The sequence below is a fragment of the Bombus fervidus genome, chromosome 7, assembly GCF_041682495.2.
Source record: "Bombus fervidus isolate BK054 chromosome 7, iyBomFerv1, whole genome shotgun sequence".
NCBI classification, from domain to species: Eukaryota; Metazoa; Arthropoda; class Insecta; order Hymenoptera; family Apidae; genus Bombus; species Bombus fervidus.
The window spans coordinates 7,716,673-7,729,923 of record NC_091523.1 but is presented as its reverse complement, the minus strand read 5'-3'; the positions used below and the strand labels follow the sequence as shown (position 1 = coordinate 7,729,923).

General features: G+C 41.5%; 2 long non-coding RNA genes across 2 annotated transcripts; both read right to left on the bottom strand.

Annotated features, from left to right (window-relative positions):
• Window positions 1-5,117: 5,117 nt before the first annotated feature.
• On the bottom strand, window positions 5,118-7,122 carry LOC139989019 (uncharacterized). The gene is made up of 2 exons (XR_011800249.1): window positions 6,420-7,122; window positions 5,118-5,182 (listed from the first exon to the last, which is right to left on the bottom strand). It is a non-coding gene; the product is annotated as an uncharacterized lncRNA (long non-coding RNA).
• Window positions 7,123-9,775: 2,653 nt separating this feature from the next.
• LOC139988987 (uncharacterized) lies at window positions 9,776-10,492 on the bottom strand. Its single transcript, XR_011800244.1, has 2 exons — window positions 10,052-10,492; window positions 9,776-9,979 (listed from the first exon to the last, which is right to left on the bottom strand). It is a non-coding gene; the product is annotated as an uncharacterized lncRNA (long non-coding RNA).
• Between the last annotated feature and the right edge of the window lie 2,759 nt (window positions 10,493-13,251).

Genomic DNA, 13,251 nt, shown 5'->3' with positions numbered 1-13,251 from the left:
TATCGAGTCCTGACACGTGCAGCCATCTAAATTGGTGTAGAACACTGTCACGATCTATAATTTACAATTTACCTTCTCTCAAGCAAATTTTTGCAGATGATTAAGATTCTATTAGAACTAAGAAATTGATAGATGTAAAGAAGGGTTTATCTATGAGAACGAAACGAGGATAAAGATAACTTGGGAATCTTGTAGCAGACATAAGTTTTCAATTTGAATTTTTACGCGAACGTGAAAACAGGGGGTATCGATTTGACGTTGCTATTTATCCGAAGAAGAATTAAGCTTCGGACGATCGAGCGGAAAGTGAGTACCATCGATCAGCTGGCGTAATGTCTCGGCCGCAGGAAGAGATCGTGCTGCATTCTGGAGAAATCAAAGTGTACGCCTTAGTCCGCTGCTACTTTATATTCGTTTGTGAGGATTTATTGGCGTCTTGGTCGGCGGAGAAGAGAAACCTTTTCTCGTTCTGTCGACGACGACGACATATCGACGACGATGCGGAACGCCATGACTCGTTTCGAGATTGCAGATTGTCCCAAGGGGTCAAAATACTCACGGGAGAAGATGCGGGAGGAATGGGAGGTGGAGCAAGTGGAAAACGTGAAGGGATAGAAACGCGAAGGGAAGGAAGATGGGAGGCTGTACGGTGGATCGGGCAGAGGTAAAAGAGAGACGACGATAATCGTTTGGAAGGACGGGACGGTGCTGTCATTTGGCGACGCATGCATCATCGTTTATGCCACTTGATTCGAGTGATCGAACGTGACACGCTCGAGCGGAGTACGTTTGCAGCAACGCGAGTAAGCGCGTGTGAACGTTCTCGCACACGAAGACAGATATCCAACCACGTAATCAACGGAGGTTTTTAATATTCGAGACCGCGACTTTTCATTCTACGAGAGAGGATATCCGTCTCTGATTCTCCGCGAGATGGCATCCTTTCCTTTTTATCTCTTCCATACCATCCTCTCTTCCACACTTCTCGTGGGAGTGAGAATAGGAAAACTTGAAGGCATCAAACTCGTCCATATTCGGCGAAGCAAGATGGCTCATTGCAAATGCAGAAATACGAGGTCTCTTCTAACCAGTTTTCGAGAGCTTGTGAGATATTAAATCTCGATTTCGTTCTCTTTCTTTCTCAATCTTTCCCTGTTGCCGCTGCTTTTACTCTCCGATGCCTGAAGATGCCTCTTGAACCCTATTTCTTGGTTTCTCTTTAGACCTCGCGATGTCGCGCTCGACTTTCCCAATAAGAGCTGCAGAAACGCTCGATCAGGAAGGAAGCTTCGATTCACTTCGACTATGCCCGTGTCTGACTGTCACCGTGAAATATCACTATTCTTGCTTACCGCAGTCTGTTCGAACCAATATCGGAGAACGATGTCGATTACGTTCTTTCCTTGCTGCGTCGCTATCTCGTTTGTCAATGTTTAGCGTACTTGCAAAAAGAGGCTGACAAAGGGATGAAATGTCAGCCATCAGATAGAAATTTGTTTCCTCGTACGTAGTCATTGTTAGAGTTTGAAAGCAGATAAAATATAACATGTCCTTCGTCTTGCATTTTTTATACAATACCAATCCAAATTCTCATATTCGTGTCAAATTTCAAACATATTTTTGCTACACAAGCAGCCGCGAAACTTCGCGAAATTTCGAACACGAAAGAAATTCCTAAGGTATCGCAAAGCAGAATACTCCCTATGCGCGAACATTATTTGTCAAACGTGTCGACGATGGGACAAATCTCGCGCGGTTCTCGCGCTACCGTGGCACGTTGATCGCCTCGCACAATGGACGAGGATGACATTATGATAATATTAGATGTAGGCAAGCGTCCGTACTTGGATGATGGATGGCCTTTAAGATCGAGGAGCCTGCGACCAGTAATACCTGGGCATCCATTGTCGCCAGGCTAATTTCTCCGGCAGTCTAGTCTGCTGGAAAGATGCAGCTCCAGGCCAAGAAAAGAAAATCGTAATACGACGCGACGGTCGAATTCGACGATAAGCTCGGACGTGTCGATCGACGAGGTCGAGCCACAATGCGGTCTTGTATCGAGCTTACGTCTTTGTACAGAGACGAAACTCAATAGGCCGCTATATATCAAAAGCACGAGCTCGTGCTTCTTCGAGGCTTTGAGGCAGGCTCGCTGCGGGAGTGTCATTCACGAACGACGCACAGAGCACCCATGACGAAGATAAATAACGCGTTTAACGATACGTCGATACGCGAAATACGTGGCTATGCCGTACGCGAAAGTGTCGACCGTCTTGATCGGAGAAGATAAGTCTTCAGGGTATAATATCTGGAATTCGCGGAGCGTGATGCGGAGCGTCATTTGAAAAATGCTCGACGCGACGATAATCTCGGTAACGCTCGATTCGATGGATGTGTCCACCATCGTATCAGGCAATGGGACCTTGTATGTACGGTTTGATAAATCCGCGTACGTTGTGTTTGAAACATGGGGATTCTTTATGAATCGTTTAGAGTAGACGAACCTCTCTAGCTAAAACTTCAAGTAATTTCGTGGTACGAGCCGCGAGGGGAAACTTCGATATACGGAAGAGGACATGGCGTGGCTTCGAGCTCGGTTAAAATTAGTTACAGTTCACCAAATAGGACCACGCTGGACCGAATTAAATTGCACTTCGAGCTCGACTTCCACCGAACCGGCTACGAAGCTCGAACTGCACTTGTGCTTTGTTTCAACTACTGTTTGCTTTAAAAATTACTCGGAACATAACGTCGCGCATGTGTTAGAACTACCTGGTTGTAGACGATTCTAGTTTCTAACTACCTACTGTGGAATCAATTTGCGTACCATCGTGGGTAATGGCTTGACTAGACGTAATAAGAGGACGAAGGAGAACAGGGCAATTAAAAAAAATGGACACTGACATGGTTGAATAGACGGCGAAGCATCGATTTCCGGTATTTGACTTCGATTCGCTCGAATAGAAAATAGAACAAGTCTAACACGCCCCTGTCATCGTTGCAAGCGAGACACGTTTCTCTATAATCCTTCAAGGAGATCATTTTTCATTAGTGACTACGATAAATTCAAGAATCAGAAATATCGGTATATTAACCAAAACGTAATAATTTTTCATCATCATTTATTATTTCTTTTGTTTAACGCCACACTTAAATCTTGTTTATAGCGAGTCAGTTTTATCACCTTACCTAAACAGTGCGATAAGATGATAAAACAGCGCTGCAGCGGCAGGAAAATGTCTCCTTGTTTTTCCCTCTGTCGTTGCACGTCTCAACGGGCAAAAAGGTCACACGCCACCAGTAGATAATTCTCCTGTCGAAAATCGTTGCACGAGAACGGCAAAACCGCTCGTAAAACTCGTCTGTATCGCACCTTCGCTCGTCTTCCGGTTTTATCGACGTCCGCCTGTTTTTAACGCTTGCTCGTGAAACCTGTTCGCGGTTACGTTCAACCGTCTGCGATAAGATCTGCGATCGTTCCGAGGAAACCTCGAGCAGAACAATATGTACTTCTCTTCCAAGAACGACGATCACTTCGAAGGGTAATTAAATGCTCGTTTTAGAGTTCTCATTTGTGTGAACACGTGACGGGCGAGTACTCGAACAGATGATTGTTCGTGGCTGGGTATATCTGCCAGTGCTACAATAAATTTATGTCGAAAGAGTATTCGTTTTGAGGACATTTGGCTGAAAGCTACGCGACAGACCTTGTGTACCTGTAAAGGCTGCTGATTGCGAGGTGTTCATTCCTTAATGTGTTCTTAAGCTGAAGTTTCATTACGTTGTTCTCTGGCGATCGTGTATCTTCTTGCTTGCCAGTTTTTGCGTTATTTCTGATGACCAAATTTGTCGTAAAACGTATAGTTTTAATAATAACACGAAATAATCTACGCAATATTTTATCTTATATATCTAGATGATCGTGCGAGAAAATAAAAATCGTGTAATTTTAATGATAACTTCATTTTCTTATAAAGCTGTTCCAGCCGAGATTTCTAAGTTGCAGATAACTGTAATACAGAGATAACTGTACACAACGATTTGCGTGTTCCGGTTTTGCGATGTAATTCTCGACAAAGTTATTTTCGAGATACGAAGACTTCCGTCTGTATAACTTGCAGAACTGAAGTGCACGGGTTCCCATCGTATTCACGGTTACTCTGAGTGGCCTCTCTTTTCGTGTTTACCTGCAGGCTAGCTCTCGACCGCGTTTAATCGGCTATTACGCCGAGGAACGAGCATCGGCCGTATCCGGGAAAAATAGTTTACGCCAGACGCGTCACGAGCGGACGATAAAAGCTCGCGACCCGGAATTTCATGGGTCGAGATTTTCACGAACCACTTGTACTTCTATTTTCGCGCGAATGTTCCACGATTGTAGAAACGACACCGAAATGCAAAGCAATTAGCAATCTCGTGGTTATTTACCGTGACAAGTGCTTCATACTATGAAATTGTTGGTCAATTGGAATATTTAATTTCGTTCGATGGAAATTCTTTAGCTAGGAACGATCGATCAATGGATAACATGTTTGGGATAGAGAAATAATATTCTTCGTGTCCATGATCTTGCAACATTGATTCCTAATTTATTACCAGAAATATAAATATAATTTCCACAAGGATATAATTTCTACTTGAATTAGTCGTTGATCAAAGTCTTTATACTTAAAACTTTTTAATAATATCGTATCGTATAATATATAATACTATATTTTCAAAATTCGCTTTTATGTTTCCTAATCCCAATGTACGGCTATATCTATGTAAATAGAGATGTGTGAACGATTTCTCAGACTATGAATATTTTATATTTTATTTCATATTCAGCTATAACCAACCAAGATTCATAAAAATTTTTATCGTAAAAACATTTCTAGAATAGAAATGATCAAGATGTGGAAATGTCACGACGAACATCGTTATAAATTCAGAATTCACGACATTAAGGTTGTTTTTCCCAGATTGTTTGCCACGAATTAATCGAACAAGAATTCTACTGACGAATGACTAAGAGATGGTAAGGATGAGCTGGTTCTTTGTGTTATCGACTACTGCGTTGCGTAACGGGGTTGTTATGTAAGGCGTGGCTCATTAAATCTTACCCATCAATCACCCAAGAATTATTTTCAAGCTTTATGCCAGGGTATACATTCACGAATCATCTTTATGAACGAAGAAACTGTAAAAGAGAATATTCCTTATGGATAGGGATCTTCTTACAGTGGCTTTTCTTTACCGTCTTTATGAGAAACTGGTGTTATCAATTTCATAATTCGTTCTAAAAAAAAAAGATAGTTATTATAAAATTAAAAACTCTTAAGTATTCGCAATATTTAAGCGTATTTAATTAAACTATAATTATCTTCGCTGCTTTGGATGACTAATAATATTGTTCCACATCGTATACTTTACAATTTATCTCCAATGCAATGCGCATTAAGAATTAATTATAACAAAATTAAGTTTATAACGTGAGCTATCTTTTTATGGCGAACCGTAGAATGTAAGCCTGGCGCATTCTACTTGATTCTACTGGAGCATCAACAACGCAGCTAGCGTGTTGCTAGACGTTCGAGGCCCCTCGCAGATCCGATCTTATTCACGGATAAATGACTCGAGATAAACTGGCGGCAATTGCGCGATTATCCGGTGCAAAGTGGCAACAAGAAAGAATTCGTCAAAGCGTTCCTCCAGCGTTCCTGGGTTGCGACGCTCGCCTCTTGGTCCGGTCGCATCTACGGGGATCTCTTTTATCCAGCATTAACCCGTTAAGACACTGGCGAGAGTGCGCTGCCTCTCGTAGGAATATCAAAAGAAATACGCTTAATATTAAACAGCGAGATACAGATCTCCGACATTTAAGAAGATGCCAGTGTCTTATCGGTGCTCGCTTCAAAGACCGTTTGGTTTTGTTCCTTTGGTCGGCGCTCTTTTCACGAAAAAGAAGCTCAACTTCCGCCTTCGTCCAATACGCTTCATCCTTTCTTGCCGCCATACTGTCGTGCCGCTTTCTAATTAGCCGAGAGACGCGAAGTTACCGGAAATTCTAGAAGGTTTCTTAAGATCGTGAGTTTCTCTATACATTCTCGAATAAATCTACACGGATGAATAACATTCAAAGAGCATGATGGTTCTCTCTGTTACGTACAATTCTTGTCTTTGCTCCGCGATATGAAGAGAGCCGGTTTCATGCTATTTTCGCGTGTTTCTTTCGCCGAGATGTTCGATGTCTACTTACCGGCGGAATGATCGCGAGAAACGACGGAATCGCTGCGTTGATAAAACTCGTCTGAAACACGATTCCGTCTTTTCTTTCAAAGAAGGAGAAAACGAGAAAAATAGAAAATCGAAGGAGGTGAAAGAACGCACAGAAACGGGACACTAAGGAAAGAAGTCGACTTAACTTCGTTACTTACCGTCATTATGGGCCGATAAAAAGTGTACAACCACGAGCAGCCATAATCCGTTGGAAGCTGTATTAATATTAGGAAGCGAGGAAACGAGGTGGCTCCTTTAAATTTAATCTCTTAATAAGATCATTCGTCAACGAGCCGCAAACGATAAAGCAGCCAGGATTATTTTTAATCGCTGGCTAGTCACACCAGAAGAGAAGCTGCTGGCTGCTTCTTTATCAGCGGTCGTATTCAAACTAGTGCGCTGGTTGTATATATTTTTCATCCAATTTGTCCATCGTTTCTTCCTCGAGCTACATTGTCGCGTTAACGAATCCCTTTTTATAGCTACGAGCGAGCAAAGCTTCGGAAATTTAAGTAGCCAGATCAGAGAATTGTAAAATAAGAATTTTCTTATGAACTCGTGCTTTTCATAGATAATAAAAATAAACGTTGCTTAAAGCGAATCTCGAGTGAAAGAAGTAGAAATATTTTTTCGCGATATTCGATGATTCATATTCGGCGTTCCAAGCAAAATAAAGTAAAATTCATTTATATAGCGTCGTCCGATATCGCAGAGAGATTTCATATCACGACACGACTGCCCTGCGAAACATATTTCCCTCGTTTCAACTTCGATTCGAAGCGGCTACTTCTTCTCGCTTGCGGTTCTGACTCGAACCGAAGAGAGAGTCGCCTTTTCTTCGCTTCTTCCTATTTCCACTTCGCATTCAATTCGTCTGGTCTGCGCCCCTATCGCGAATATCTCGTCTACGTCTATCAGGTTCGTGATTTCGTCTCGGCTAACAGGCAGCCAACGGCTTTGAAAGTCGTTTAAGACGAGCCAACGCGAGGGGTCGCGCACGGGAATGATTAAATAAAACGTGTCTGATATAGTAGATTTAATTTAGAGTTTCTCGCAGGGGGTCCTAGTTGCGCGTGGAAGTGCCAGAGCACAGGGTGGACCTGGTTTCGCATCGAGTTTTTGCGGCCTTTCTCGGGAATAAATTGAAAATGATTGCCGAGACGTTCCTCGATCGAACGTCCGAAATGAATAGGTTCTCCCCATGGTGTATAACGACACCCTCGGGGCTCTGATACCCTTGGGTCTTCGAAATCGCGCTCGAGTTGGCCAAATAACGCTTTATTTGCCTCTTGGTCTTCTGTCACGTCGACACACCCTCGACGAACCCGTTCGTTCTTTGTTAATTAGACACACATTTCGTTACTATCTTTGGGAAGTGCAATGTTTCCTGTTTGAGAACATCCTTAATCACATAATATTGTCTACTTTATTAAGTAATAATATAGCATAATTTGTTTGAAAGTAATACAATCATCGAGATTTAAGTAGCTACGCAAGAGGTTACTCCAGAGGCGGTTTCTTTTCGAAAAGCTAATACTTATCTGTCGCCCAATGACGTGCAGGTTTTCCCCGATGTTTGTTTATTCGGCTCCTCGTTATGTTCACGTATGAAATGGCTCATTAATATCTGTTTATTCGACCATTCGCGGAGAGACGCGATCGCGAGATAGCACATCAACGGGAGTCGTAAATTCCCGTTACGATTAGATAATCGACGCCACGAACTGATCGATCCCCTTATTTCTATTACGATAATAGAGGCGGTTTAATTGAGTTTACACTGAATTAGCACGTGCAAAATATATTTATTCCAACAGCTTTGTAAAGATAGATAGTTACGCTGATGAAGTTAAGTAAGTGATTGATTTGAGACCCGTTACATGTTGACTATTCTAACGACGAAGAATAAGTGAAGTTTAGTGACGATGCTATGTCGGAGGAAAGCTAGTGATGGGCGTGTTTAGCGCGCGGGACCATCGGATTTGTTAATGACATTTTTGGTTAGGAAAGTAAAGGCAGTAGATATTGTTTCTGATTGGTTAAGAAGACGGTTGGTGGACTAGGAAGGGTCTTAGCCACCCTCGGTAGAAAGTTGATAGTAGGAAGCATCGTACGTGAGAAAAACTAACTTTCCCGTGTTTTCTCGTAGTAAACCATAAACCTTAGAAAACGCTTTAGTAAAAAGATCTTTGTTCGGTCTGAAGGACTTTAGTTAAAATTCCTGAATTTTTGGTTGGTCCTTAAGACTATTGTGGGTACGCAATAAGGATGTGTGGACATCTGGATACCATCTTGCCCGCGGTGAGTGGCCTGAGTTAGGTAGAGAGTCGGCCGACGTAGCAATATCGATCTCTTTAATCATCATATAAAAACAAACGCGACACTGTATGTATTTCGTTTGTCAGTTTACTAGATGACAAAATAGGATACTTATGCGTATGTAAGAAATGTGTATGAGCGAAGAGCGTCTCTAAAGGCTACATATCTGACGGCTACTTAATTTTCGACCACTCTATTTACAATAGATAAATTGAGAAATATTATAATTAATAGAGATAGAGATAGTGGTTAATTAGTAAAAAGTAATTGAAAGAAGTCGTCGCAGCTGTTTTATCAGATTTCACGCAACGGTTCGTCGACGATTTCGCGCGACTGGCACCGCAAGCAAGAAAAATAACGAGAGGCAAATATACACGAAACGGGAGGCAGTCAACGATCCTGATAGCCTGAAATTCCTGGGCTCGTAATTAGTTGAGAAGTTATCAAAACTCGATAAGTATCTGTGGATGGTACACAGCGTGATTCGTGCGAAAGAATCTTTCCGAGTCGTAACGGTGGTAAGTGTGAAAGAACGATTTCACGATGAAACTTCGAGGACCGGCTTAATTACGCCATCCCTTGGGGCACGTCCTACGGCGTACGATCTTAATCCACTTCGTCGAGACACGCCGCGATTACTTCGTCTCGAGAAATTGTCAAACGATCGATAAACGACCCGTGCTTTCTTTCTCCATTTCTTTCTTTCATTTTATTATTATTATTACTAACGACGATGAATTACAGTAACGTCCATTGATTCTTAAATTTCTCTTTCGTTATTTTTATCGTATTTTCCAATGAAAAATTTCGATTTTTAAATGTGAGACAGTACGATTGGGTTTGAAAGACAGAAAGCCTTCTATCTAATTAAACAAATTTTTCTATCTAATTCGCGCAAGTATAGGATTCTTGTTCGTTTGTTCAACGTCTGTTCGTTTCCCATTTGGTAGATTGTTTTGCGATACCAACAAAACCGAATCGTCTCGGTACAGTGAAGCAGGGATATACGGTACTCGTGATCGATTATCGAAGTCCGCTAAGTACCTAGTCCTTTTCTTGCCGTGTCCCCTCAAAAGCCCTTGGCTCGTCGAAATTGCCTTCCCTTGGCGCTTTCCTCCCTCCTCCCATGTAAATATTACCCCGTGAGCCAGCAGAAGAGGAGAATAAATACCCCGTAGCGGCGCCAATTCGAAAATTGCTTATAAAAATAATTCCGTCTCCTTGCAAAAACGATGAACTTCTGTTTATTTTAAACGATGCGACGATAGTTTAGTGAATTGGAAACGCTTAAAAAATAGCAGTACTACAACTACTAAAATGAAATTATGCTTCTGTGTATATTTACATATTTCTGTGCGTTTTACGTCATTAATATGCGACAAACAATATTCTTACATAACTGAAGCAATATCGGGTGAATTTTTACTCATTTAATGATAAGACAATAATTTAACTCTAAAATCATTCTCACTTAATACGTCTTAATTCTCTTAACTATGCTTTCGTTTAATTGTGCACAATTCTTCAGAACTCTATCTTGTTAATGCCGGTCTTATTACATTTTTAAGGATCTGATACACACAACACACATTTTTGCCACTAAATCTCTACACAATACCGAGCATATCAAACCTCCGCGTGAATAAGCATCCGTTCACGCGGAAATATTTTAAATGATTCTCACCCCAAATAAATATTTGAAATAATTAACTAACCATGAAACCCGTGCAATCCCTCAAATGCATCGCGTTAACGATCGATCTGATCGCGTTAACATCGCTGAAAATTTTTCACCCCTCAAGGAATGCGCCGTTGGCGAGTTCTTGATTAAACGGTGACAAACTATTCGAAGTAGCGCGCGACCGGGTCAAGTGTTAAAAAAGTTAAGTTAAGCCGCGAGACCGTCGCGTCGACTGGATTGTTTTGCAGTTCGCCTAACTATTTAAAGCATCCGAAGGCCGCAAGGCTTCTCTTCTCTACTCATCTCGCCTCCATCCCGTCGTCCGCTCTCCGCAGACAAGTAGTCCTCTCCCTCTCTCTCTTTCTCTCTCTCCCTCTGTACGCGTCCGCGGTGAATTTCGATAGAGCACCGATTGTTTCCCACTTGATTATCCGGAAAACCACAGTGCGGCGCGGTCCGATTCTCCGCCGGCTTAACCATAACTCGCTGCACCACGGCCAACTATTCGCATATTGGTTAATTTAACGTGTTGCTCCAACCATCTCCCTGCTTTGCGATTTATTATTTAGTCCTCGTGTACAGATTGATTAACGAGTTCCTCAGATGCTTCATCTAAAACGATTGTTAATCGCAAGATTAAATCGTTATGCAATGTTTGACAGATTGCCATGAATCTTATCACTTACGAACATTTAGAGTTCTTCCTTGATAAAAAGGAAATCAGTTCTGTTCTGATATCTGGTTTGTAAGAGATCACATTATATATTTATAATTGTCTAATTTATCTGTAAGCGTGGATGGTGAAGAAAAGGAGTTATTCGTTGAAGGGCTGCTTCTAAAAACTAGCGATTTATGTCTGAACCTTGAATTCTTGTCAAGTATCATGTTTAGGAATTGTTTTACTTTGTTAGAGTAAATTGTCATTTAATTACACGGATTTAATAATAAATAAATTGAATAAGAGTCGACGTCCTAAGCTGCTTCTAAGTTAAAAAGTAAACTGCTACCTCGAAAACAATTGTGGAGAAAAAGAAGTCCTTTAGTGAAGTGAAAATGTTCGCTGTGAAAGGAAGTGAAAGGTCGCAAAAGGATCTTTCTCGGTTTCTAGTGCTGGGAAGTAACAATGAAACAAGCCACGTGTCGCCATCAAGACTGGGAAGCCGAGTAAATTGTGTCATCCGGCGGCGTTGTTTCTAACCGGTGGTCACACGAATTAGAAACTCCGGAAATCTGTAAATGACTGTAATTGCTTTCCCGCTGGAAATGAGAAACATCTAATTTTACTAATTTTCCAATAATCAACCATTCGCCATCCTCCCCATCTTCACCTTCCATTCAATTTCTACTCGTATAACCAAAGGAAAATGCTCTACCGTTACATACGAAATTTTCCTTTCAATGGAATCACGGTTACACCATTATTCACATACGTGTTGATATGCAATACATATAAAATTAAAGTAACGAGAATGACTGGAATGTATATTGAATAGAAAAGATAAATAGCAACGATGTATCCGATTCAACGATTTTAAACTAAACGAACCGAAATTGGTCGGACAGGAAGGAAAGAGGATTGAAAAAATACGCGAGGCGTGCGCGGCATTCGAAAACGGGCGAAAATCCCGCAACGCGGCGTCCAGGTCGCGTTGAATCCGTTAATCTAAAAATTACGGTTAGAATTAAGTGGTTAACGCGTGATTACCCTGGAGCGCTCGCTTCACGCGTTAAACGGATCATGACCGCGTCCGGGGTTCAATCGAAATTTTCATGCACGATTGAGCCTGAGCGCGACGACAGATTGTCCTACCTGTCGCCGTTTAAACGGGCTTCCTCCACGTGACCAGATATCGTTCGATTACAGAATCAAAGGTCAAAGGCGTAAAATATGTAATCTAAATAATAAAAATGAAAAAGACTGCTCATAAACAAGTGTTGACACAAAGCTTAAATAATCATAATGAGAGCAGAAGTTTGAAATTTACCAACAAACACATCTCAATTTAAATTCATCATAGCATGACAGTTTTCTTGATCACGATGGAACCAGGTTCCAAGCGTTGGTGAGCCAGACTGAAAAAAGAAAAGGGTTAGGGTGTTGAAACGGGAGACCGGGTCATCCTTAAGCAGAGAAAGAAGACGTTAGACGGCGATGAAGTAAGAAGTAAGAGAGGTGGTCGCATGTTCTCTAGCGACAATGTCACAAAGCGTGCCAATTACATTGGCACTCGAAATGGTCCCCGCGGTGCGTACGACTGTCTGTTCGTGACTTCGAACAGCCTCGACGTTTTGTAGTGTTGAGGTTATTAGATGTGTGAACAAAGAAACGTGTGGATAGATTGTAAGGTAGAAAATATAATTTAATATAGAAGTGTAAATACAAGTAGGAATATATATGTAAGCTGGTCCAGATCCGCACGCTAGCAGTGTTACCCTATGACTAAAGGAACGCCGAAAAAAACGTCGCACGTGTGCCGCTTATCGTCTGTCGTCGACGCATTCTTTTGTCTTTGCGCTATAGACGACATCGGCGCCTTGTGAAAGCCGAAGACCAGATGTAGAGTTTTCTCAGAAGTATCGATCACTTCAACATGTAGGAACACCTTTAACGAGTTTCGTTTCCTACGTTTCAATGGAACTGGTGTCGCGATGTTAGCAATTAACAGTATTAATAACGCTGCTGAGGAACGTTACTTTCATCTTCCTTGACTAAAAGAATCCTAATTACTGAGATTTTGTGCGTGTAAGAAATTTCTTGCGTTTCAAGAACTTGATTCTTTCTCCGATATTTTAGATTATTTCGGCGAGTTGATCGATAATCGTAGATTTGTTCGGATAATATTTTATTTAGTGTTTTGTTAGCATTGTATGGTAATCGATTTCTAGTTGCAATTTATCGATTATGAGTGAAAATTATCGTCTTCTCGTGACTCGCGTAACTAAATCACTGTCCCAATTAGACTCGGTCCGACTAGCGAGTCACGGAAAAC